This window comes from Branchiostoma lanceolatum, chromosome 8 (genome assembly GCF_035083965.1).
Source record: "Branchiostoma lanceolatum isolate klBraLanc5 chromosome 8, klBraLanc5.hap2, whole genome shotgun sequence".
Taxonomy (NCBI): Eukaryota; Metazoa; Chordata; class Leptocardii; order Amphioxiformes; family Branchiostomatidae; genus Branchiostoma; species Branchiostoma lanceolatum.
The window spans coordinates 944,372-966,025 of record NC_089729.1 but is presented as its reverse complement, the minus strand read 5'-3'; the positions used below and the strand labels follow the sequence as shown (position 1 = coordinate 966,025).

General features: G+C 42.2%; 1 protein-coding gene across 3 annotated transcripts in view; it reads left to right on the top strand.

Moving 5' to 3' along the window:
* LOC136440300 (leucine-rich repeat-containing protein 4B-like) overlaps nt 1-21,654 on the top strand; it is a 282,914-nt gene that overhangs the window by 7,244 nt on the left and 254,016 nt on the right. For all 3 annotated transcript variants that reach the window (XM_066436258.1, XM_066436256.1, XM_066436255.1), the window contains exon 3: nt 12,787-12,860. The gene's annotated coding sequence lies outside the window, so the exon portion shown is untranslated. The remainder of the gene's footprint in view (nt 1-12,786; nt 12,861-21,654) is intronic.

The following is a 21,654-nucleotide window of genomic DNA, read 5'->3' as shown; positions in this document are numbered from 1 at the left end:
AAAATGTGCTCTTCGACAATGGTTACACATTAAGCTGCAGTTTGTGTGTGCCTCACTAGGAGTCTCTGGAGGATGTAAAAACATCTTAATTTTATCATACTAGTTTACTGTTTGGTTAAAAATAGTTCTGGGGAATAAGACATTTCTAAATGTTCATAACTCAAATGTTCACAAATGTTCATAACTCAAATGTTAATAACTCAAATGTTCATAACTCAAATGTTCATAACTCAAATGTTCATAACTCAAATGTTCTTCTGTTTTGGTAGAAATTATAATTTTGAGGCAATGTTGAACTGCAATTTCTGTCACAAAAATTGTTTATTCCTTAATTGACAAAAAGGAAGAGTTGGACAATCAAAACATGGGTAGGTCCAATTTCATTCAATTTTCAACTGTGCTTCAGAAGTGTATATCACCTCTCCTGTCAGTCCATTCATTCGTTCAGACCCTTGTTGTGCCTAGTGGCACATGGGGGAGCAAGGTTCCTTGCTGTTTCAGAGGCATTGCCCTTGGTATATTTTACATGGAAGGGTTGCTATCTCTTCTCTTGTAATGTGCTTGAGGCACCTGTTGCGTCACGTTTGGTGCTTTGTCACGTTTGGTGCCTAGGCACGGTTTGTGACAGTGCCCGCGTGTCACATACCGTGCCTGGGACAAAAGCATGGTTTGTGACACTCGGACACCATCACGAACGGTGCCCAACCGAGCACAGTTCGTGACACACAGGGGGTCTTATCCCATACTGTGCTTTTGGGCGGAGCTTAGTGTTTTGAGAGGGAGGAGTCTGCCCAACGCGTTTTTTCCCTGCAGCCCGCCATCTTTGTTTTTTTCGGGGCGCTGGGATGAGAAAGAATCAGCGTAATTCTTGCTCATTGAAATACATTTCGCGCTTGTCTTGGATGATTTGGACTTAGAGTTGATGTGGCACAAACAGACGGACGTCTCATCACGAATTTCTACAACAGAAATCTGTCCCGAACCCTGCCATTCACGACTGTGTCCTGAGGCACGGTTTGTGACAGTGCCGGAGTGTCACAAACCGTGCTTTTGCCCCAGGCACGGTTTGTGACACTCGGGCACTGTCACAAACTGTGCCCAGGCACGGATTGTGACAGTGCCTGAGTGTCACAAACCATGCCTGGGGCAAAAGCACAGTTTGTGACACTCCGGCACTGTCACGAACCGTGCCTGGACAGTGCCCGGGGCTACAACTTCCCGTAGCATTGATTTAGATCGGGCGAGCTGACTGCCTCGGGACGTCGAAGCAATCGGCAAGTGGCCCGATCCTAGTCTAGATCTGGTTTCCCTGGATAGAATACATTTAGTCTTACAAATTGTTTTTTTTTTTAGCATCTGTTATAGACACTGTCTTTTTGTGCCACTTCAATTCTAGGTCTAAGTTATTCAATTATTTTACAGAGCGAGAATTACGCTGTTCCTCCTTACCTCAGCGCCCCAAAAAACAAAGATGACGGGGGGGGGGGGGGGGGGGGACTGCGGTAAACAAAACCACGCTGCCTTATATGGAAACGCGGGCATCACTGCCCCGTCAGTCACAGTGATTGACAGCACTTCCGGGCACAGTCTGTGACGGTCGGGCTGTGTCACGTTCTGTGCCTGGGAAAGCATAAAACGTGACAGGCATGGTGTGTGACGGTACAGCACCTCCTCAAACACGGGAACCACATTTTACGTCCCTTCTGGAAGACGAGTGCAGCCCCAACTAAGATGTCCTGCCCTGAGCGAGGACTAAACCGGGGTCTCCCAGTTTATTGGGACCAGGAGGTCAAGTCTGAGGCTGCGACCATTCAGCTATAAGGGACATTGAGCCCATTCTATTTTGAAAATTTCCAAGAATGAAAGAAATGAATTTGTTTGGCCCCATGATGAAGAAAACTTATCCGTCTTTTTACTTCCCACCTTTGATTTCCACCCCTTTAATCTTCCTTAACGACATTCACACACTGCTGAGTAGATGCCTTACAAGATTTCTAAGCATCACCAATGACTGGAAATTTGTCTGAAAGTGTTTTAGCAGATTAGAATTCAAAGCTCTTTGCTGCTCCTTTCTGCGGTTGTTCGTTTTGGGGGGATCATCCGGATGAGCGAGAGTAAGTGAAGTGCGACGTGCTGTCGTGAGTGAAACTATTAGACTAATGTTCGTTCTCATTTTAATGTACACATTTTGTAACTTCCGTTACCGTTTGAAGTAAGTCGTTCCTGACATTAGGATATGCCACATATAAGGTGCCAAACTGTCGTTTTTATGAAACTTTTCTGGCTTGTAAAAACGACCGAAACACTTGGGCTGCCATCTCGACTCGTGACTGGAAGGTCTCGACGGGCACGGCATTTAGGCATATTTCTGTAGATATCCAGCTTAAGGGTTTCAAGAACCTCTGGATGGATTGTGATGATATTTGGTATGTGTGTAGTAAGTGTTGTAAAGACAAAAATCAAGAATCAGTTTTGGGCCCTCTGGCAGCAAATCTTGGTACTGCAGCAGACGTTTTTGTATCTTTTGTCCTGGATGTACTACGGTCTTGTCGGTAAAGCAGTATGAAGGTTTAGAGTCTTTGCACCAAGCCTTCACAATCTGTGTGCCCACGCTTAAGCCATACTTAGTAATACTTGTTCCGTAGCTTTTCTGACCTTAGGCCACACCAATTCAATTTCTTGGTTAACTGATTTCTTTTTTTAAACAAAAAAAATCATGAAAACAGAGGGCTGGGGTGAAAACATGCACCTGACCCTGTTCACTCCCTGAAATTGTGTGCACCAAACTACAAACTTTCCTCTGAGATTCTGTTTTCCTGTTGATTTTCCAATCTAGCATTTTTTTTTATTCCGTTAACCAAGAAATCAAAATGGTGTGGCCTCATAAGGTAGATATTCAGCAGGCTATCAAGATCAAAACAGAAGTGGCCGTGAGACTCGCTGAACTGAACTTGTGCCCGTGGCTGTCCCCAGCTTAGATATATTCTGTCGCACTCATTGTTTGGGAGCTAGTCGGAGCATGATGCTAATTTTCTTTGATGTTAAATCTGTCATTCTAAGCTAGGGTTTGGGGTTCAAATCCCAGCCTCACTGTAGCCTGACCCAACTATAATCATGATGTAGTCTTATCATCATACCTCAGATCAATAGGGTAATCTTGAAACCTTGTACAAGTCTTTAATTCATCTTCATTCAGACTTTCCGCTCATCTACCTGTGAGCACTCACCGCACGAACAAATTCGATCTGACCTTGTCGAGTAAAAGATGCGAAATCCATGTTCGACCAGGTTTTCTCGATTGCTCATCCCAAATTTTGGCCACTGACCATTACAAAGATAGCCATTGTACTGGGCTGAAATTACCTCTCCCAGTAATGTGTCCCTGGGGACCTCCCGATGGCTCCCCTGGTCCCCCTCTTAGCTAGATTACTCCAATATTACACCAGGTTGATGAAACATGTCGGCGCAGACCTATAATTGGAAAACAAAACCATGTATAGACATGAAGCTGTTAGATAACTCAGGCGTCGCACATGGTTTTTGCAGTGTAGCAGGCAGATTACTTAATCAATATAGAGCAGTCTCATTCAATGTCTTTTTATGGTGCTAAAATCGTGAGAGGGAATTAGGTTTTCATGAACAGCCTCGGAAGATTGGAGACTAAATCACATTTAAGCTGAGGATATTACACTTTGAGCACTCATTTGGCTTTAGAAGAAATACGGGTGATTCGCTTTCTTGTTGGAAACCGATTTGACTAAGATTTGATATGATTGGCACCCTTGAGAGGGATTTTGTGAGGCATTAGACGCAATAATTAGTTGTAAGTTGTGCTTCTGAAAGTGATAGTTTATTTCTTTTTAATGATTCCGTGTTGAGGATGGGTTGAACTGTTGGAACCCAACAAAACGCCCAAGGGGAAGATGGGAAGACCAGATCTTCGATAGACTCCAAGGGCTGGGGGTCACCAGAAACAACTGGGGTGTCTACACCGAGAATAGACCAGCCTGGCGAGCCCTTTGCATGTTTGTAGCCACCATGCATCAGACACTGATGCCTGCGATTGATTGTCGGGTTGAAGTTGCAGAGTTAAAAGTACTTCGTCCGCATTAGGGCTGTTTCTAGCTTTAGATTTTTTCCCGTCCCACTCATTGTGTGGGAGCCCATGTGCTTAATTTTTGTAGATAAATTAGTCATTTTAAGCTTGTGAAAATACATTCATCAACTTCATGCCATGAAGTTCAGATATTTCGGACGGAGGGGGTTAAATTTCAGACAAAGGGACGGGTCCTGGAGACAGCCCTGGTTTACATATTCATGCTTTTTTACATATGGTAGTAAGACCAGACGTACCTCTCCCATGGCAGCATAGATTTCCTAATAATCATAGCTTGAAAGGAAGCTGTGGTTGCAAAGAATGCTGCAAGGGGGCTTGTCTGAGTATTCAATCACTCCTTGTTAAGGGCTTAGTATCCAATTCATGCTTTTTTACATATGGTAATAAGAGCAGACGTACCTCTTCCATGGCAGCATAGATTTCCTAATAATAATAGCTTGAAAGGAAGCTGCAGTTGCAAAGGACGCTGCAAGGGGGCTTTTCTGAGTATTCAATCACTCCTTGTTAAGGGCTTAGTATCCAATAGAATAAAAGCATAAAGATGCAATCATGGCTTTCAAAAACCACTCATAAACTAAACTACAATACAAGCAAACCCATAGCAATAAAAAAAATCAATGACAGAAGAACTTTATTGCGCGACTATTGTAGCAGGTACAAAGTATGACATGTGACCCTTTTTCCAAATCATGTGAGCATTGGAAAAATACACAGCCAGCCAACCTGTGACCTCTATTAACATCAATCCGCCAGGTCACATAAATCCGCCACTTTAAAAACAGTTGGTTTGAGAGATCTCTAGTGCAGCATGCCTCAGGTATGCAGAGTTTAGATATACAGGAGTGCATTTTACTGGGGGACGTTGGGTTGGCGATCTGTTTGGACATACCTTTTATGGGGTGGCGGAATTTTGTACCCTGGTGGAATTATGTTAGAATCTGATGTTACATAATGTTTTACCAACAGTATTAGTTAGTAGGCAGCCTGTAGTTAGTTGGGCAGCCACTTTATACCAATCAGATGTAAATTCAAATTTTAAAGTACTGTACAAAAAAGGGCTTGACATGAAAATTGAAATGCAGTGCAATGAAATTTAAGAAAAGAAAGAATGTTTTGCCAAGTTTTGCCCGCCAACTGAGTGTCATCACAGAACTGGTATTGAGTCGTTACGGGGTGATTTGTCTCCAGAACCCAACATGGTGCTTGGGAGTCAGGTTACACCACATGCCCCATTAGATACTCCCCTTGGGCGGGTCGACCGATGACGACCGTGAATATCGATGATGCTCGTCATCCATCAACTCCACTGCTTACCCATCATGCCTGATTTATTACCCACGATGCCCCAGCACATCACGCGAGCGCGCACTTTGCTGCATTGATCCACGGGAAGTTTGTCGTAGTTCGCAGGTTTTCCGACACGAGGAAGACTAATCAAACCTGTCTGACATCGACTCGTAAGGTGAAGCATAGTTTTCAGATCAATGTGGCAGCTTGTAGAGGTGTGTTGGTAGTTCCAAGGGGAAGGATAGAGGAAACTAAAGACTTGAAAGTCTTAGGAACCATTGTGTATTACCTTGTCTTAAGGTTGTTAAGAAAATCCCTTTAGTTATTGATAATAGGAGGGAGCAAGATTCTTAAGTTGTCATCATTTTCAGTTCAATATAGCAGCTTGTAAAGGTGTGTTGCTAGTTCCAAGGGGAAGGATGGTGGAAACCTGAGACTTGAAATTCTTGTTACTATCTATAATACAGTTGTTGCCCTGTCTTAAAGGTTACATGTAATAGAATGATTAGGAAGGAGCAAGAATTGAAAACAGTTATCCCAATCATTGAATTTATCAACTTTTTTTTCTCAAAAACGTTTGGAAATGTTGAAAGACTGATAAAGGATGACTGTACTGTAGAAGGAGCAAGAGAAATGCGACAAAAAACTTGTAATTATGGACATGGCAAGAAAATATTCTAAACTTTATCCTCTATAAGAGTACTGTCCAGTGGAAATGATTGTGTTGAATATGGTGTTTGACTTGGTATGACAACTTTGTGAATGTCCCATTGTTAAGTTCATAAGTTGGGTGGATCAGGTGGTCCAACACCACAATAAATTATAACATATCTCAGACCAAAAAGGTTTATAGCAAATGACTTTCCCTCTAGTCTTTGGAAAACAAGGCGGCAAATGGTGTCAGGTGGGCCTTGCTTTGACAAACTAGCGACCCAGTACCTGTGCAACTTTAATCTACTTGCGCTACATTAATTTTGTGGTACTTTCACCAGCAAGTGGGTGATGCCTGTGGATGAAAACACTCTAGGATTGGGACTTTGTGCCACGCCATCATGTCACTAAACAGTGCCGAAAGGCCGCCTTGACACAAGGATTACGGTGCCACATCCCTCACATCGGTCCGAGCAGACAAGAATCAGGCTGCAGGAAGCAAACCATCCTTTACCAGGCCTCCACGAGCCGGGGTGGCCACATCCGCTGATGAGGTGGCACAGGCTGCGGATGAGCTGATGGCAGAAACTCATCTGTTGGGCAAACTTATCTGCACATTGATCTGTAATGGCAAACATGCATCATGTCGGCTCAGGGCCCGCGGGGTGTCACGCGGCCTGCCAGACACGTTACTCCTTATTGAACTTCATCGCTGCGGCCACCAAACAGCGTGTACCTTATTACCCTGCAGTGTTCCGATTAATAGCCCCCTGACAAGCCGGCAGTGCCATTAAAACTTAGCCTTACACGGAGGAGGGCTGGCCATCAGGTTTCCGTGGCAGACAGCTTCTGTGAGAACTGGGCTGCAGCTCAGACTGTCATTATAGCTGACAGTTCTGTGGTGGCTTTTCTCCAGCAGTGGGATTGTGCAATTTGGTAGTAACAAATGGCTTTTCAACTCCAAATCCTCTGCTCCTTTTTTTACAACAATCAGACATTGTTTACATAAACTTAAAGGCAGTGGTAAAAAATGTTGGCCTTGAGGTGGACACTCTGTTGCTGTGGGATTGTGCAATTTGGTAGTAGCAAACGGCTTTTCAACTCCAAATCCTCTGTAGCAGCCTTTTTACATAAATCAGACATTGTTAACATAAAGACGGTGGTAAAAAATGTTGGCCTTGAGAAGAACACTCTGTTGCAGTGGGATTGTGCAATTTTGTAGCAAATGGCTTTTCAACTCCAAATTCTTTGTGTCTGACTATAGCAGCCTTGTTCCTTTTTACAACAATCAGACATTGTTAACATAAAGGCAGTGGTAAAAAATGTTGGCCTTGAGGTGAACACTCTGTTGAAGTGGGATTGTGCAATTTTGTAGCAAATGGCTTTTCAACTCCAAATTCTTTGTGTCTAACTATAGCAGCCTTGTTCCTTTTTACAACAATCAGACATTGTTAACATAAAGGCAGTGGTAAAAAATGTTGGCCTTGATGTGAACACTCTGTTGAAGTGGGATTGTGCAATTTTGTAGCAAATAGCTTTTCAACTCTAAATTCTCTGTGTCTAACTATAGCAGCCTTGTTCCTTTTTACAGCAATCAGACATTGTAAACATAAATGCAGTCACAGTCAACCTTGTAGAGGGCTTGCAAGAATTCTTCACAGTTCAGGCAATTTAGAACTACACTTTCAGAGCTACTACTGTAACATGTAGTTATAGCATTTTTGCAAATTACATATGAATGAATGAATGAATGAATGAATGATGAATGAATGAAAATATGTAAGCTGTTACTTAATGCACATGATTGTAGGTGAGAGAGAACTGTAAGCTATCCCCCTAAAGACCTTTAAAGCATTCTAGTTATATTTGCAGATTTTTCCAATCCAGCTTTAGGCCACACTCTCAGATCCGTTAAGTCAAAGTTGACCCCTGCTGCCTAATTAACGGGTCACTTGAACTTTCGGGTGGAATACAGCACTATAGGATGATGGTTTAGCAATTTTTTTTTAATGAAGTGTAGGACCATCATTATATGAAATGGCCAGACCAAATGGTAGTTCAAAATTGCCTTCTAATATTACTAATATCAAAATATTAAACATGTCATAAATTTTCAAACTTTAGTCAGCATGTGGCTCTTCAATTTTGATTTTCATTAGACAAATTTGACATGTGTGTTTTCAGCAGTGATCACTCTACAAAACTGTAGAGTGACCAGGTACTGTACTAACATTACATGGTAGATATTCATAAATTTGTATAATATTTGTACAAAAATTGCAGGTTGCAAATATTCATGAAGGCCAAGCAAAGTACTGGCATTTCTGACCAACATGGTCACTCTACAGTTTTGTAGTACAACATGTCTACTTTCCATACATATGTTTTATGCTGGAAAAAAATATAACACGGTGAGCCACAACTTAAAAGAAAATAAGATGACAAAATCTAACTTTTTATTCCTCCAAAGGTGAAATATGACCACTTTGTTTGAGTAAGTGGACAATACAGCTAGTCAAATCGTTGACATAGCACGCAGACAGCAAGCTGAGAGACTACCTGGGTAAAACAATAGGACCTCATGGCTGGATCACACCTTTAATTGGCCCATTCTGTTGGAACATTCTAAGCCTGGCTTTGTTTTTCAACAATATACAAACATGGATGAAGTACAACTTTTTAGTATGTAATACCAAGGAGGTTATATAACCTCCTTGGTAATACATGTATCATGGAACGTTATTCCACCACACTCTCCATTGTGTTAGCATATCAATTGGCAGTCCGGTCCTCTGGTTTCCTTCCACTCGATGTCTGTACTGTATCCATAATTTCAAACACACATGTTCCACCATTTTGAAAATGGAGAAGTATACTATTGTACTCCAAGGGGTGCACCAATCAACTCCCCTGGAGAAACTATCTTCATCTTCACCTTGACCAAACACCAGGTACATTGTTCAAGGGACTAGGTCTCAGTGAGACTTAAATTATAACGCAAAATCCGTCCGCCTGCCGCGTGGTATAGCCCCGCCAGGTTCACTATGTAGCCAATGCTCATCTGACATGACCATCTGACGATTGTTTGTATTCTCCAACTTCCAAGCAGAGCCTTCGATCAGGGGTCTAGTAGGGAGGGCACCGTTTAAAATTGCGGCTACTACTAACCCCCCAAACGAAACCTCTGTTTGGAAAATAATCTCTTTCCCTCTCGCGGCCCCAAATGTTTCAACAGTGGTAGAATACTTTGGGAACTATCAAAGCAGAAATGTTAAATCTAGCTTGTTTTTTTCTGTGTTTCAAGCAAGGATTAAAGTTAAACCTCGGTGGTTTCAAGCAGTGCATGCAGTTAGTCTGCGGGAGGGACACTCCACAAAAAATCGCACATCCCCAGATATATCAAGGTTTTTATTCCAAGGAATATCAGCTAACCTGTTAAGTCTATCTTGCAGACTCTACATCCCTAATTGATTTTTTTTAAAGAAACAGTTTTCTCATAGTGCCTGGTCCTGAGTTTCTGACTTTTTTAAAAATCTAAAATTTCTTCATACACTGAAAAGCTGACAGCATGCCCAATACACACTTGGCGAAATAATTCCCAGACAATAATACAAAGAACCCTGCTTCACACCCGCCAGGGTGCCAGGTAGCAGCTCACCTGGCCCCCTGGCACCCCTCCTGCAAAGTTTTCGCAGTAGGCGAGAGAGGGCAATCAGCAAACAATGGGGGAAATTGGGGTCAAAGGTGGTTGCTATGTGTTGCTAGGGCAGCCAACACCCTCCTTGCTGGGGGTCCAATTTTTGACTTAACGGGGGTGAGCTGATTTAATATCTTGGTTAACGGATTTTCAAAGATAATTTTAGCACAAGGACACAATTAAAACAGAAGGCTGGGGTGAAAACTTGCACCTGACCCTGTTCACTTCCTGAAACTGTGTGCACCAAAGTACAAACTTTCCTCTGAGATTCTGTTTTATCTTGATATTCCAATCTAGCATTTTTTTGAATTACGTTAACCAAGAAATTAAATTGGTGTGGCCTTAGACTGCAAAAAGACACTAGTTGACTTCTTCACATCTTAAGTGCCTATTACTAGGCCACTTGGATATCAAGTCTATGATGACAAATTTTAACAATCTTGATTTCTGAAAAATTGTTTATTTAAAAAAATAAATGGCTACTAAATATTATATTTTAAAATAAATGGCTACTAGATTATGTCCGACATTTCTTTGGAGGCTCACTTTTGTTTGTTTTAGGGTTATTTGACACATACTTTTGTTTGCCTGACAAATTGCAAAAATTGCAAAAATTGAAATTTATTGAAGAATTGTGACCCATATATATGTGACCTCATAGTCAAGTGTCAGGTCAAAGGTGCCTGGGAGTTTGTACTGGCCCACTTCCTGAATAAGAAGACTCTTTTTACACAACCAAGTGATCTATTCAACCTACGTTTCGGTGACCATCTGTCACCTTCCTCAGCCCAATTCTGACTGGTTCACATTGCACTGTAGCACAGGTGCACAGTTGCTGCTTATGGATGCATTTCCAAATGCAAAGTATCTACATATACACTGTTATACGGAATGGCATAGACAATGCGGTCCCAAACATACAGAAGTGTAACACATACATCACTATCAAGTGAAACAAAAGGCAATAACCAACCTCTACTTCTTAAAATGCGGTCCCAAACGTGACAGATGGTCATCAAAATGCCAGTTGAAGAAATCACTTGGTTGTGTAAAAAGAGTCTTTTTTATTCTGTGACTTACCAACCTGATGAAACTATTCACAGATAGTCTCCTTCCTGTGAAGGCCTCTCGGCACCTTTGTTACCTATTACTCGGGTCAGATGTCAGTAAGGTCACATGTCAGAGGTGCATGGGTCATCAGCACTGAAGAAGGTGTTATGGCAGTTGTGAACTTCTACATTCAATTTGTGAGTTACAGAAAGTTTCAAAGTTTGACCATGTTATCCACCAAACCTGATGAGCTTTCTTTCCCAATGTCTCAGTGCTAAGGGCTTTGCCTACTCTGTATAATGGTCTGGTGTAACCCTGATAGATGTTGATGCATTTCTGAAGAAATAGTGCTATAAGTCTGTCATGTGAGACCGAAGCGCCCATCCCTCAGTGTGCCCCTGTCAGCTATAATCAATGCAAGTAAAGAGTTGTACTTTGCAAAATGAATGACAGGACAGGGCAGCAAAATTGCTACGTCAATAGGTCTTTATCCAGAGCCAGCCAAGCCTTGCTCAGTGATGTTAATGTGAAGGGAAGCCTGAAATTACGCCCGTAAGTCATCCGATGTCCGGACTAACCCCGCTAAACCCTGCTTGTGCCAAGCCACTGGCCAGCCACCTGGCCAGACTGACCTTAGGTCCCCGGTACAGCCAGGTCAATACAGGCATTAGCACCTGTTAACTGCTAACCTGAGGAACATACAGTTGTGGTTTGTCAATGCTTACGCGCCGAGGAATCCCAAAATCAGAAGGTTATGTGTTCAGATCCCAACAAGGTCAACATACATATAGGTGTGTTGATATACAGCAAGGTCAACACAGGCATTAGCACCTGTGTCAACAGCTAACCTAACGAACGCATAGTTGTGCTTTGTCAATACTTATATGAAGCATCCAGTGCTAAGGAATCCCAAAACCAGAAGGTTATGTGTTCAGATCCCAACAAGGTCAACATATAGGTGTGTTGAGATACAGCAGGGTCAACACAGTCATTAGCACCTGTCAACTTCTAACATGATAAACGAACAGTTGTGCTTACATCCATCTAGTGTAATCCCAAAACTACAAGGTTATGGGTTCAGATCCCAACAAGGTCAAAACAGGCGTTACCACCTGTCAAACCCAAACCAGAGGAAGGTCATGTTGTGCTCTGTCAGTACTGATGCTTACACACGTCCTGTAATCAGGAATACCATAACCAGAAGGTTCTGGGTTCGAACCCCCAGCAAGATCAATACAGGCGTTAGCACCTGTGAACTGTAAACCTCATCAAGGTCCATTTGTAAACAGTCAATAGGGCTTACCCCTAAGTTGAGCTGCGCAATCTTTGAACTCCTTTGTAGTCCCTACTTAAAATCTTTGAAACCTTTCTTTTCTTTGAAATTTTTTGCCCAATCTGTAGACTTTTTTGGTTAGAAGGAACAGGTAGGGTCTTAGCTTTCCCATTTTAGTTGAAAATTGTTTAGTTCAGCAGTTTAGGTAGCGTAATGCATGTTTATCAAGTATACCCTTGTGACTACCTGGTGGAGAAGAGTTTTTAAGATTGAAGTTAGGGTAAGCGCTTTTATAAGGCCTTACTTTATTTGGTCTTATCATGGCCGGCAATGAGGGCAAGTAAATTTGTTGTCATCCCTGTAATACCAAAGCTTACAAATGTCCAGTGCTTACTAGTCCCATAACCACAAGGTTCTGGGTTTGAATCCCTGAACTAGGTCAAGACAGGCATCAGTAACACACGTCAACAGTAAACCTGATATAGTCAATACAACTGTGGTATCATCAATCATGCTTCAGGACTGCATCATATGTCTACTTTCACTTAAGTTTCAGGTTGGTTTCAAGTTTTGGGGCTTTTAAGCATTTAAAAATGCTGGCAAAGTCAAGACCCAACACATGTCAACAATAAACCTGATGGAAGTCCAGTAGTTCACAGTTAATACTGGTGCTTTATTGAAACATGACGTTGTGTACCATCTACATTTCAGGTGACCTCATCTGCACTGTCAACAGCATAGAGTAAAGCAACGGTTGTACCTCCCCAACAAGCCTTGCTGTAACTGTAAGTCATTTTCTATCCTATATATAATGTACATCTACTTTGAAAGTAGTAAAAGTTGTGGCAACATGTATTTCAAAATGGTTGGTGTGCTCTATCATATCCCATACCATGTCAGGACATATATAAAAAACTTTTTGATTTTATTTTGCAATATTGCAGGATGCCAAAGTTTCTAGACGTGTCTGTTCAAATTGGTAGAATTGTCCTCCGTGGCCCAAAATCATCATGTTTTGTTATGTCAAACAATGCAGAAGTTAAGATTTGAACCTGTGCCACACTGGACCTTATTTTGGGTGGGCCTTGAGCTCTAAATCACTCTTTAACCTTCTCCCTGCTGCTTGACCCCTTAACCTATACAACTTCGGTGACAAACTGCTACTTCAGCCAGGAGAAGGTTAAAATATATACAGATAGCACTAAGGTTGCACAGCGGAAACCAAAACCCAAAATTGTGGCTGCCAGTCCATCAAGATGCCAACATTAGGAATAAAGGTAAGCCTTACATAGTGTGACTAACTTCCGTCTGATCAGCCGTATTCAACAAACGGACCTTTATCACTCCCTGTAAAAGATGGATTTGTAGGATTTGTAGCATCTGGAGCTTGTGATCCTGCCTGCTGCGTGGTTAACAATTCAACCATCTTCTCTATCTTTCACTACCGGAAAATCTGTCTACAATCTGCAGGTGGAAGACGAGTTTGGCGCCTTCTATGGGGAGCTGGCAGCCGTTTATTACAACAATCACCTTTGGGCTCTTATGTCCTAGATCCCAGGGGAATTTACCACCCACACTGGCAACCTCTGTGGTGATCTGGCAGCCACTAATTTATGTCATTTCAACTCTTACTTTTGGGCTGTAATGTTCTGGATCCTAGGGGCATTTACTACCCAGACTAGCTGGCAAAAGATAACACGTTGTCGTAACACAAGCTGGGCCAATTCATTTTGGAGGCTCTTGAGATTAGCTTTGTTGTAAAGCCTTCAACACAATCATTAAAAGTCATTAGTTTTTAGTCAGAAAAAAGTAGTCTGAGATAGTTAGGATAATGTTTGCCATTCTGCATTGTTTTGATGATATAACTGGTGTCTGCACACAATTTGCAGTCATCTGTTGTGGTGGATAGTGCACTGGTTTGGAAGCCTTCTGCACAGTCATGAGAAGTCATTGTCTCTGCTCAAGCAAAAAGTATTATCAGATAGATATCAACATGTTTGCCACTCTGCTTTGCTCTGATGTTATGAAAATGGTGGCTTTGCCCAGCATGCACACAAACAGCTTCAGAATCTGGTATACTTGCACATTGCACCTTAACAGCAGTTTGCGGTCATGTATTGTGGTGGATAGTATACTTGTTTATAAGCCTTCAACACAATTAAGGAAGTCATTGTCTTTTGAAGGGGAAAGTAGTTACAAAAATCATTACCACCGCTTTCTTTGTTTTGGTGTTCTGAAAATGGTGGCTACCCATAGCATGCACACAGACGGCTTTTGCAATACTTGCACATTGCACCTCCACAGCAATTTGCGGTCATGTATTGCGGTGGACAGTAACTACCTTCAACACAATTATGGCAGGAATTATCATTTATCAATGAAAAATAGTTATGAACTTCAAAATACTTGCCATTACTTTGTTTTGGTGTGGTGAAAATCATGGCTACCCATGGCTAGCACGCACACAGACGGCTTTTGTAGCGCCTGCACAGCAGGCCTTTGCTACAATTTGCAGTCATGTGTTGGGGTGAACCCAGCATGTGGGGGCAGGGCCAGGCCAGTCTTGGTTTTCCCAGGTAATAACTTCTCTAATATAATCTCATTTCGCCCAATATCATTGTGCTCGACATTTCATCTCCCCGTCTCCCGCCGCCCTGACCCCCGGAGAGGTGATGCGGCGGAGAGATGCTGGTAATCGCGATGGAGGAAGAGCAGGAGGACCCGCGCATGACTGGCTGAACTTTGCTTGGATATTGAGTTTCACAGTCATCAATCAGAAGGCTCAACTCAGATCCAACTTTAGCGGAGGAGAGAGTCGGCCGTTTTAGAGCTGACTTATGGTAAAGCTGATGTTAGGATGTGGGTGCACATACAGGGCAGACGGAGAATGGGAGTTACCTTAAAAGTTCCAAAACAACAAAGTACAACGTTAACTCTAGGTCTTACCAACTCTGTATGATAGATTGATCAATTGTGTACACCCTAATTAGTTTGAAAGACCTTATCATAATGGTAAAGCTTGTGTTTAAGTGTGGCCGCACATACAGGGCAGATAGGAAAAAAATGAGTTGCCGACAAAGTTGCAAAACAATGAAGTTCAGTCTAGGTCATGCCGACTTTGTTAAATAGATGAAGCCATGGGATTGAGAAATTGTGTACACCCATAGTTGTCAATTGTGGTAAAGTTGTAAATTGTGGTAAAGCTGATGATAGGAGGGGATGGATAGACAGGGAAGAGGGAAAAGAGTAGTTACCAAACAAAGTTTGTAACCAGTGGATTCCCGACTAGGCCATGCCAACTTTGTTTAGGCTTAGAAACAAAAGTCATGGAGTTGACCAGCTGTGTCTGCATGCTGTCCTTGGTGCTGAAAACCTTGATGTTGATTCTGGATTCCCAAAGTTGCATGTCACCAAACTGAGATTTTCTGATTTATGATTTGCCTAATGATTGTGATCTATTTTCTGTCTAAACCTGTCTGAAATTTATCACATTAAAGGCATCTAAGCACTTGGTGATCTGGTTGCCTTTGAGTCACAATCTTAGCACTTTCTTTACAATTAGAGTTGTTTCAAAAAGTATAATCTTGAAATATTCTGCATCCTGACAGGGTATCAGAAAAAAACTAAATGTTTTAGTTTAGGTTGCTTACTGGCAACTGCTGTCTACCTTCTAAGAAGTACAGTCACTGTGGCTTTTTGACATTGTTCAGGTGTGACTCTCCTCATGCGCACACTTTACACCTTTACACCTGTAGGATAGTTACCATTACTTTGTGAGAAAACAGTCTTATTTAAAAAATGGTCACCATTTTCTGACTTTCTTCACCCTGACTTGGCATAAGTCTTATTGTAAATGAGAAAATGATAAGGGTAGTAGTGTCAGGCCTATAGAGTTGCACGCCGGTCACTGCACGCTCCTTTTTTATGGATGTGAGACTGAATCTTTTTACATGCTCAAGGTGTAACTTTCATCATGCACATACCCGACACCCTTTCACCTGTAGAATAGGTACAATTATTGTGTGGAAGGCTAGTCTGATGATGACGGATACTGTGCAAGGGAAGAGGTTAGGTGTGAGAAAGAGTTGGACAGTTATGGAAACCGGTACAATGTCTGGGAGAACCTCTGGTCACTTGCACTCACCGCAGGCGAATCAATGCCCAGCCTTTGTCACGATACAATAATGCAAAAGTGTGTGGATGTAACCCTTGATCTTTTTATTGCATGACTTGTAACAGGGCTTGAAATACTGGGTTCACTTTAGTGCACCCAGAGTTGGAGCTGTGCTCCTAATTGTTGGCAGTGGGTGCACCTAAATATTTTTGTAGGGTTATGCAAATATAGGTACTATTGTCCACAAGTATATAGCATATTCAGACACAAGTACTAATTAAAAACATTTCTTGCATTACTTGTTAAAAATTTTGAAGCTAGCTGTAGAATGTGGGTTCATCACAATTTTTAAAAGTTTGAAACTGTGTTGGTAGTGACATTCCACTTTATCTTATGTTGTCAGTTATGCACCAATTTTTTTTTCTGTACACTTAGATTTTTAGGTTAGGTGCACTGGTGCACATACTGCCAAAAATGATTATTGAGACCTGGGTACAGATTGTGTCCATAGATATAGGAATCTCGGATTAAAAATTTACATTGGCGGGGTTTGTCACAATTTTTCATAGCTAGAAACTGTGTTGGTAGTTCTTGCTGACAAACCACTTTATCTTAATACACAGTCAAATCAATTTTTTTGCTGTGCACCTGGTACATTCTTAGGTTAAGTGCACCTATTCCCAAAAAGTTTATGCCCTAGGTACAGTTTGCGTCTATAGATACAGCCATCTCTGGTTCAGAGGTTCAGGTGTTCTGTGGAAGGCATCCATCTCTGCCAAGGGGAAAAGCAATTGATCCAGAATAAAGTAGGTAAGAGGGCAGCAGTTGGCGCTTTTTCACAGTGATAGGGCAGCCGGGTATATTTGTGAATAGCTTCTACAGGTTGGTAGGTCACTGGAGAATAACGTTATTCCTGCTCAAGCAAAAGTTTTCTTTTTTTTCAAACCTGCCAATATTTTAGAAGCTTCCTAGTGGACTAACTTCCTGCTGCCGCCGCCTCTGAATTTAAAGGGTTTGGAGCAGGCTTGCGAGAAATGCATGGCGTACCAAGTCTCTTGCCACTAGATCATGGCAACCAGTGGCAACCAACTGTCGTTTTCAGGGGTATCTCTTGTTTCAAATACGTTATAAAACAGCCCGTTTTCAGCATTGTCGGTGAACCTTTGACACCATCACTGCCTGAATAGCATAGTGAAGGTCTTGAATTTACCGTTAAGCGTTGTCGGCCGGCCTGAATTCACTGTTAAGCATTGTTGGCCAGCCTGAATTTACTCTTAAGCGTTGTCAGGACCCACCCATGCAGACCCTCACAACTGTGTGACCAAAGGGCTACTGAAAGGCAAATCCACTATATTCACTGAAAGGTGTTTATAGTTTATAGGTCGGAAATTACCCATGCAATGGCAGCCAGTGCTGAAATGCTGCAGAGTTTACAATCCCATGATAAACAACAGATACATGTTTGCTCCACACTTGCACTTTTATATATTCATTTATTTATTTTGATTTACCACATTTTGTGGAAGGATTGACATAACAGGTGAACTATCACCTTTTCAAGATGTCATCCCAGACCGGACTGTAAGATTTGGACCATCGCACACCGGGGCATGCCCCTACTCTTTTTCGAAAGGTGTGGTGGGTTCTTTAACATACGCGGGGTGTGGCTCTCCCCAAACACGGGACCTCCATTTAACGTCCTATCCGAGGGACGTCCCTAACCCTAGATGAGTTAGGTACTCATTTACACTTGAGTGAAGAGAGGAAAGTCATGTTAAGTGCCTTTCCCAAGGGCACAACTTCGGGGCGCAAGTTCGGACATATCTCTGGGCACAACCACTTTGTGGAACTGTCGCAAGGGTCTGGGTGGCTGCCATTTGGCAGGTGACCTCAATACGACCTTCCTCAAAGGAAGTCAGGTACCCATTCACACCTGGGTGAAGTGAGGAAAGTCCTGTAAAGTGCCTTTCCCAAGGGCACAACATCAGGGCATACCAGTGGTTTCGAACCTGGGACCTCTCAGTTCTGGGTGAAACACCCTACCGATTACGCCACGCAATGCCACGGGTGGGATGGAACTGATTTTAGCAGATACTATGATTTTACAGGTCAAATTCCATTTGACATATTTTCCTAGAATGACAATTAGTGTTCCAAGTTATCTTTCAGTCAAAATTTTAGATTTTGTTTAGTAACATCAACTGAAAGCATACATTCAGAAAAGTTTGGTCTCACATAGTAGCATATTACTTAGCCTAAAACTGCTGATACTAAAACATCAAGAACATAAAGCACAATAATGTTTTCCATTCAGTTGTGATCCTATACCCACTTATCTCTTAATCCTCTTTCATAAAACCCACTCACACCTGTATAAGGTGATGATCTGAGCCATAACAATCACAGAGACCCTCACATCAGCCACTGGAAGTCAAGCTGGCGTTTCATTACTTGCACTTGGCACCTTGTACTCGGTTGACACAGTTTGATGTGATGTTGCGACCAGGAGGTTTAGGAGGTCTCATGTTGCCTGTGTGTCGTCCATCTTTGTCTGTCCCTTGCAACGGTTAGGCCACACCAATTCAATTTCTTGGTTAACAGATTTTTTTTTAAATTTAGATCTGCATCTTTTCCAAGCTGTTGAAGTGCTTGACATTTAGCACAATGAAGTAGCCATTTGGCACCCCGTTCCCTATTGGTTACTGTCTGAGAGCTAAACAGAAGGGAGAAGGTTAAGGAAGTGTAAAAGAACAATCGAATATGTTGTCAGTGAAAGGAAAGTAATCTCGATCCAGTTTTAGCTCACTGAAGAGCTAATCTTCCACTGGTCGTGACAGAGAAGACAGACGCTATGTACAGTATTTACAGGTTCATTGTACCGGGGAAATTCCCCTAGCTCTTTTCGAATAGCACAATGAGCAGTGGACCACGGCTTAACGTCCCGTCCTCAGGACTGCGATCTTTTCCGGTAGCGTGCATGTCGGGTGAGCAACACAGCCGGGATCGAACCCGGGGCTTCTAGTTCCAGAGGCAAGATCGCTAAGCACTGGACTACGCCCGCTAAAGTGGCGTTGTGACAAGCAGGTTTAAGATGTCTAGTGTTGCCTGTGTATTATCCATCTTTTTCTTCAACTTAGGATTGATAAATGCTTAAGTTACTGGGCTGTGAGTTTGTTTTGTTTGTAATGTTGTCTTGTTAGAAATGTAGATAGCCACCTGGACAGCTACACTGGAGATCTGTTTTTCAAAGTGGCAGATTTATGAAACCTTGCGGATTAATGTTAATGGGGATTACTAAATATATAGTCAAGATAACAAATAGAAAATAGATGAAACAGAATCAAGCACAGAAGTAACTTGTAGAAGCATTTCATTTGGTATTGAATACTAATTCATGAAAAAGTTGAATATTCCTCTACTCTATGTGAGATTTTTCCTACATCATTTTCATCAATAAAAGTTTTCCAAACTCATAGAAACAGCATTTTGGCAGACTACCATTCTGATATAGTACAAAATGTAACAATGTCTAGGGTTTAATGCGGTGCCAGTTGGTCCCACAGAGTCTTCATGGCACTTAGCATTCTCTCAGCCCCATCTACTTAACCCAAATGTTCTTTCGTGCTGTTCCTTCAGCCATTTAGCTCTGCCCTCGGTGCAACTTTACCATTCTGCTGTCCCCACGGAGTCTGCCTACAGTACCGAAGTGCATTATCTTCGATATCATAAATCTGGACTATACCCGAACTATGCTTGAATGATGCATTGTTATCGCATTCTGTCCCATCTTGTGGCGTGAGACAAAGAGAGAAACACTAAGCTGATGTGAACCAAAGTGCTTTTCATGCCCGAAACACCCCCAAGGTGGGTGCAAAATAGAACTAAGACCACTAAAGTTCAGGGAAGGCTTTCCCGTGTTCCAGTTTTGATGTATGCTATGTCATCAGTGGGGCATTGTGGCAGACACAGAGTTTTCTTCACAAGTGAAGAGAGCTGTTTTTTCACACTTTTGTATGGTAAGTGTAGGTAGACTACGCACAACCTACAAACATTGACTGTGTGAGGATGCAGGCTGTACTCTGGAAGGCCTGCCCAGAGCAATGGAGGACAGGGAGGGCTGGAGGAGGAGGGTCATGAACATCCGTGAAACCTTCACGACCAGATGTTGAGATGATGATGTTTGCTTTTTGCAGCTTTTTGCAGCTTAAGTAAAGATGGTCAAGAATGCGCATATCTTTTTTTTTCTTTTTTCAACCTTTATTTAACCTTGAAAGTATGCAAAATATACACTCATTCAGCCGACGCCGTTTTTGAAGAGTTCAAGGGAGGAGGTCGGGTCCTTTCAACGTACAGTCAAACCTGTCTATAGCGGTCACTCAAGGGACTGGCCAAAACTGGCCGCTAAGAACAGGTGGCCGCTATGGAGAAAATGTTGATTAATTGACCACGAGTGACACATGTTTTCAGTACCCACTGAGATACATTTATTCACCGTACAGTACACATGTAAACAGGTAAGGCACATTTTAGAAGTTCGATTGTTGTTTTTTACTCCTAGTTAGTTAAGAACAAAATACATGTTGCTTAGTTGTCACTTACTGTTCGTTTTCGACCGTTTTCAAACATAAAATCGTGGCGACAATTTTCCTCAGTCTCTTGTTGTGGCTTGTGTTGATCAGCATCTACCATTATGCTAATAGGGTACTCAGAAGAAGGTCGCTCTTTTGAGGGCTTTTTGTCTTTCCAGAAAATTGCAACAGCCCAAATTTTACATCATAGTAGTATTATCCACATTCAGTTTGAAGCTTTTGGTTTAGTAATTATCCTCAGTGATACTTTGCAGCAAAATAAATTTAGTATATTATACCTCCGTAACAGTGGTGTCTTCCGTTGACCTTTATGCTGCTACCTATCCAGTTTGTAGGTTGTATCAGCGCCATTTTGAAAATTGCGCGAAACACGTTTTGAGCACAATTTGAATGAATTCCCGGTGAAAACGGAAATTGGGGCGGCATTCAAACATTTCACGAACTTACCGCATCAGGTACATGTGTGGGTTGTATTTTCCAAAAGGCTGCCGTAATATTTGTCCAGTCGAAATGCACAGAAATTGTCAATTTTACCACGATGTACAAACGCAAGCCATGTGAAGAAAACTATACTTGACTTCGCGTCAAACCATGGATTTTCTAACAAAGATAAAACATTCTGGTTTTCTTTATTATGATCCTATCCAGTTGAGGCCGCATAAATTTGATAACTGCGTGAAAAAATGAAGATTTTGAACCCGGCGTGCGGTGGCGATACGGTTTCTACCGGCGCGCCGTGACCGTTATCGGCGGTGTTACTGTACTCGCGGGACCGAAAATCGTCTGGCCGCGACCGCGTTGGACAGGTGGCCGCTATAGCCTAATTCTTAATGCTTATGTCAATGGGAAAAATCCAAGGGACCGACAAAAAGTGAC